Genomic DNA, 6,966 nt, shown 5'->3' with positions numbered 1-6,966 from the left:
GCAAGATGCTGGCACCTCACTGGTCTGTTTAGTGCCCAGCACAGCAAAGACCAATGCTGATCCCCCAAATATGGAACATTTCCGGGGAGAATCAGCCAGTTTCATTGTAGTAGGTTCTTTCCATCATGAAGGGGACAGCAACTTATCCTCACTGGATTAAATAGATGCTTAGATGGTTATTTTATAGATTTGCCTTTTCTATCTGTAGTACTTCTGCCAATACCACTACTCACGGACTTAGTGAAGCCTTTATTTCACCATCATAGTATCCCATATAACATTGCTTCTGACCAAGGGACTAATTTTACAGTAAGAAAAGTGATGCAATGGGCTCATGTTCCCAGGATTTGCTAGTCTTTCCATGTATCCCTTTACCCAGAAGAATCTTGCCTTATAGAACATTGCAGTGGCCTGTTGAAGACCTAGCCATGGCACCAACTGGGAGGAATTCCTTGAGACACTGGGGTCCTGTTCTGTGGAATATGCATAGTATATGTTTTGAACCAGTGACCAATATACAATCCTATAGCCAGAATACATATGTCTGGGAATCAAGAAATGGAAGTGATAGAGTCATCTCCATCATACCTAAGGACTTAAACATTTTCACTTTCTGTATTCACAAATTAGGCTCTGCTAGTTTAAAATTCCCTTTATCCAAGGGCGAAATGCCTCCTCTGGAAGAAACAATGGTATCAGGAACTGAGTATGCACTCTGGCTATTTTTGTCATCTCATGCTGCTGAATCACAAGGAAAAGAAGGGGGTTAGTGTGTTGTCTTGGATGATTGATTCTGATCATCAAGGGGAAATAAGGTTCCTGTTGCGTAGTGGGGGCGGTGAAGAACCTGTCTAGAACTTAGGGGGTCCTGAGGGACAGACAGTTCCTAGCACTTCCATATCTAGAGGACAATTTCAGTGGAAGACTCTTGCAATCCAGCAAAGGGCTTAGACCCCTTCAATAAAGTTTTAGGTTATCTCAGCAGGTAGAGAACCTTGGTTAGCTGACTTCCTAGCTGAAGGAGATAGAGGAACATGGAACGGGAAGCAGAGACAGGGAGTGTAGATAACCAATTATGCCTGTGACAGTTACAAACATGAGGATTGCATGGCCATCCTCATGTTCTTCCTCACTCTGTTATGCACATATATATTTTTATAATAATTTGAACAGTCTAGTTTTCCACTCCCCTCTCTTCTTCCATTCTTATATATGAGAAAAGTTAATAGTGATCAACTTTAAAATTTTGTCCTTATAAGATACCAAGGAGTGATTGATTGTGACTAACCTAGAAAGGGATTGCCTAGCACCTGTAGATAGAAGAATGACTGTCAGACTTGGGGTCCGTGGATTCAGGGCAGAAGACAAGAGGGTTTTTATTTGTATGAAGGCTAATCATATTAAGTTTAAGAGGGACAGGTTTTGATGCTATCATTATTGCTTAGAAGTATAAAAATAGACATGAAATAGCTAGGTAGGAAAAATAAATTCTGTTGGTGTACAGTTGAGCTAGGCATCTATAATTAACAATAATTTACTGCATGTTATCAAATGTCAGTAGCAGCAGCTTTCTGGTCTCTGCTGTGAGGAGTAGCATCCCCATCAACTTATTAGCCTGGTGGCCTCCCCCAATTTCCACTCCTTCAGCCCTTTTTGAGATTTTGCAGGCCACTGTGTGCCTGTGTTTAATCATTCACTGCTCAAAAGTCCTAAAGAGTTTTCTCTTTCTGCACCAGTACAGCATCTATCTATCTGTAGTGATGCTGTATGTATTTTCAAACTTGATGGCATCCTACTCTATGTGTCATTTTATAATTTGCTTTTTTCTTTCAGTTTGGTATTTGGAGAACTTTCCTTATAAGTACATATAAATACACCTCATTCTTTCCCTGAACTTTTTATTGGAAAAATTCAAGTGCATATTTTAAAAAAGCAAGAATAGTACAACACTATAACACCCTTCACCTGGATTCGTCACCTAATACTTTGCTACGTTTGCTTTCTCTCTCTCTATTTGCTGAGTCATTTGGAAGTTCCATGCAGACGTCACCACACTGCACCCCTAAATACTTCAGTGTGTATCTCCTAAGAACAAGGGCATTCCCCCACATAACCATAATACAGTTATCACACTGAGAATATTTAAAACTAACACACTACTATTAACTAACATTCAGTTCACATTCAAATTTCCCCCCGTTGCCCCAATAATGTCTTTCATAGCTGTTGTTTTTTCCCCAATCCAGGATCGAGGAAAGATTGTGCGTTGCATTTAGTTGTCATGGTTAGTCAGTCTCCTTTATTCTAGAACAGCCCATACTTTTTTTTTTTTTTTAACTTTCATGACATTGAAATTTTTGAAGAGTCCATGTCAGTTTATTGTCTTTTGTTTTTTTCCAAAATGTCTGCCAATTTGGATTTGGATTAAATACAAACTTAACATTTTTTGGCAAAAATACCACATTGGTAATGTGTGTCCTTCTCAGTGCATCACATCAGGTAGCACATGGTGCCAGTTCGTCCCATGGTAAGTTGAATCACTCCCTTGTAAAGGTGCCATTTGTAATTGATAAGTAATCTGTGGAATTATAATAGCTTTAGACTGTGTGAATATTCCTCAGTATTTCATCCAATCATGCTAGTATCCTTCAATGATTCTTTTCAGAATTCATAATTACTACCATGTTTTTCAGAATTCATTATTACTATGGTGTTTGCAAAATGCTGATTTGGTATCTCTAGTATTCTTTCTACATTTCTTAGTTGCCATTCTTCCATAAAGCAGAACTTTCTCTTCCCTCTTCCCACTTTTTTATTTCTTTATTTTTTAATGGCAGTACAGACTCATAGAATCTTTTTCAAATCAATATGCCATAATCCATTCCTGTAACTGATCATTTTGATGCTCAGATTGTCCTTAATTTGGTCAGTGGAATCCTTTAGGATGCCTCCTGTGTCCTTCTGATATGTCCCCATCAACTTCTAGAGATTTCCTCACTTTTTGTCCCAATGAGATGTTCCAGGTTTACCTCATATTTCTGCTGCTCTGGCCCCCTGGAATCAGCCATACCTTCAAGGCCCTATTCTTTGTTTGTTGTTTGTCTCAATGGGGAATGGTATTGAGAAACCAAAATTTAGGTAGCCAATGTGCTCTTTGCCACAGAGGTGCCATAACTTCTAGGTCATCTCAGTGGAAAAAGCTAAGAAATACAAGTTTATGTCTTAAAAATCATGAGTTTGTACTAATATTTTCTGTTGCAATACAACACCTCAGCCTTCTTCTTCTCCATCCTTTTATATCTCCCACTGTTAGAACACTGGCTCCCCCAAAACTTCAATATATTTATTCTTTTGCCCAATCCTATAATACACACAGTTACAGAATTGTTGTGCCAGTAACTATTACCAACAACAAGCTTACTAAATCCAGTTCATAATACCTTTGCAGTTTTTAAAACTAATAGTGCTTTATTTCTTTTATTAAAAAATCTTAAATGTGACAAAATGTTCATATTTGTCAATTATGTATGATAATTTCATGACTGTTAGTCATATTGTTCATTCTCTTCTTTTTAAAACTTTTTATGGAAGTATAATATGCATACAGAAAAGTACACTTATAAGTGGGCAGCTAAATGAATTTTTACTAATTGACTTATGTGTATCTGTGGGTAGGGGGGGTTCTCTTGGTAGATATAGAGAAATAGAAGTATTGGGTTCTAGCTTGAGTGCATTTTAAGACATATTCCTAAATAGTACTTCAAAGTGCCTGTGCCAGTTTATTCTCCCACCAGCATTATGTGAGGATACCTGTTTGCCTACAGGCACGACAAAACTCAATATCAAACAGCTTTATTTTTTGTCAATCTAATGGATGAAATATTAGTATCCCATTGCATTTCTCTTAGAAGAAATTTTTTATTCAGTTATTAGCTATTTCCCTGTTTTTTCTATTAGACTGTTAGTCTCTTTTTGTTTCTCATATTTTAACTTGTTTTATAGTTTCATTTTAATATTATCTAAGTAAACATTGTGATGTTTGTTATGAGGTAAGGCTGTAACTTTAAGTAGTAAGACTTTGTTTCAGTATCATTTGCTTATTTATATAAAAATACCCTTATTGGGTCTTCTCTATTACAAAAGTGAATATCCAAAAAAATTTGGAAAATCCAGATACTCAGGAAGAAGAAAATAAAAATTGTTTCTAATACCATCACCTAGTTACAATACTGCTAATATTTTAATATGTATTCTTCTAATATTTTTTTTTTTTTTTTTTTTTTTTTTTGCTTCTTACATCATTTGTTGAATTACCTTTCCCTTTCCTATGGGTTTGTGAATTTACTGTTTACATATACCAATTTTTAAAAAGTTGGGATCTGTTTTTGAGCTATTCTTACTGCTTTATTTGTCCGCATACTGTGCCTGTATCATTTAAATTGTTGAGGCTTTATGATACATTCTACTCTCTGTAGAGCCAGCTTCCCCTCATAGCTTTTCTAGAGTCTAGATTGGGTAATCATGAGTCTGTGTTACTTTGAGTTGTGACTAGGGGTTCTGTTAAATTTAAAATGCATAAAACAAAAAGGCCTCTTCACATCATTTTTCCTATAACAAATCAAATCAGATTTACAGACATTCTCCTGTAAATTCTGGAGAAAGGAAGGTCCTGAAATTATTAGTGAGCAAGTCTGGGAAATAAAAACTGATTGTCCAATTCCCATTTTTACCTATTTAACGTGTGTAAAATGTTATTCATGTCTTTTCTTCATTCCTTTCTTCTTTCCTTCCTTTTGGAAAGCTTTCATAGGTTCAATCGAGAGTTTTAACCCCTAACTCGTTTTTCTCATATGGCCCTAAATTCCTCAACCCCACCATCTCCCACCTTAGGAACTTTCAGGATCACAACCCTTGATGTTGAAGAGTGAGATACTGCATGTAAGATGGGTGCAAACCCTTACAATTTCCACCTCCAGTTCTGGCAGGTGAGGAAATTGGGCATTTCAATACTGCAAGTGATCCTCCATACCCTAAACTCATTGTCTTCACTCAGTTCCCTCAGTGTTTCTTTCCACCAGAGTCAGTGGGGTGCTGGTGTGGGCATGTACTGGCTCATGAGAGCTGACTGTTAAATTTTCAGGAATTTTGCAAGCAGATCATTAAGCACAGTCATGATTAAAATTAAATTATATAAACTTACAATTAAATAAATTATGTCAAAAACAAAGGTAATAAATACTCAAAATGCATTGTTTCCTAATTATTACTACATTTTACTATTATTCATGCTCTTGAGGTTATTTGCACCTATCGTATATGTAGGGTGGAAATACTGTATGATGGTGTCCTATTGTGCATCTTTTCTCCACTCCGTGTTCTCTTGGTAGCTTGAAATTGGTTATGCTGGCAGTATTCACAGCACTGAAATTGGAAAAAACTACATATCAGAGTTTGAGTTATTATTTTGTTGAGTGTGATGGAGAAAATATTAACGATGCAGATTAAACTTAAAAGTGTGTCATGTCTATAGCCCTTGCTTTGTAAATAATTCCCCAAATCAAGGAAATATTCCTCCAGTATTTGAAAACTATTATTTGCTTCAGCAAAGAAGTTGCTTATATAGTTGACTAACAAATGACATTCCCCTGTATATCTTTGTTATTTAACTTTCCTCTTACTGTTAACATAAATGAAAATATCAACCAATATTAATGCCAAAACTATACTTACTCATCAATTGCAATCCTAGGTTGCTTTTGGATACAAGAGTTTGGCAAAAATCAATTAAAGCATTCTTTGAGAATTAATTGTGCACGTAGAGTTTATAATAAAGGGTAATATATATTTTATTATCATTTGTAGGTTGTGTGCTACACACCCTTCATATTAGTAAAATTTATAAAGAACTATGTACATATATATCTGCATACTTTTTTGGAGAGCTGGTGGTTAACAGCACACTGCTGGACAGAGGTGACAAACTGTTAGCCCCAGGCCAGATGGGAACCACTGTCATAGTTTGTTTGCCCCACATGATGATATTTAAAACAAACAAAAAAGCTAACTGGCATGCCAGCATTTACAAATTGTGAGAATTCAGATGAAAACCTGGAATTCCTAATTCTCTTGAAGGATCAGATCTAGCTCCATTGTATTCTTCCCTGGCAACACTCAGCTGGAGCTGAGCCACACTGGACCTTCAGATGAGGCATGCACCCTCACTTTACCATCATCCCCACCACTACCTGTTGTCCCCCAAACCTGCAGCTGAGTGTCAAATGCCTTTTATCCCCATATCTGAGCTGTGGATTTTCTCTGCTCCTTATTTATCCCACAACTGCACAACTGGACCCACATTTTCAGTCCAGAAATCTGGAAATCTCAGGCTTGATTTATAACTAAATTAGCTTTTCTCTTTTATTGTTTTAAGTCACATTGCCCCACAATGATTTCTCAGAAGTGTGACTTAAAACATATGTGGAAGGGCTTTAAAACTATTAAAAGCTACCAACTGGAAGGTATTTATAGGATGCATACAATTTCTAGCACCATTTAATTTTATGCCTTATTAATAAAAATCCATTAAAATTCAATTTGTTACATTTTCAGTAACAAATGACATATATGTTTATCATTAATCTTTTCACTTATTTTTTTTGCCTTTCATTCTCCCTCTTTTTTCTCTCTCCTTTATCTTTTTCTATCACTTTAATATTACCTCTGAAGTTCAATGTCACTAGTGAGGTCATTACATTTTCCTATTAAAATTCATATTTTGGTCTTTCTTTTGGCCTAACTGAAGCCCTGACATTATGGACTCATTCTAATTACTCTGAATGGCCAAATCCCCCACCACTTAAGCAAATGTAGAAATCTCAGGTTATATCAATTACCCTATGTTAAGGGTTAGAGAAAAAAAATGTGACGAATGTGATCTAAAGTTATCAACCCCAGGACGTTGTTATT

This window comes from Galeopterus variegatus, unplaced genomic scaffold, assembly GCF_000696425.1.
Source record: "Galeopterus variegatus unplaced genomic scaffold, G_variegatus-3.0.2 Scaffold3144, whole genome shotgun sequence".
Lineage (NCBI taxonomy): Eukaryota > Metazoa > Chordata > Mammalia > Dermoptera > Cynocephalidae > Galeopterus > Galeopterus variegatus.
The sequence above is the reverse complement of the archived record's forward strand: the minus strand, read 5'-3'. Positions refer to the sequence as shown.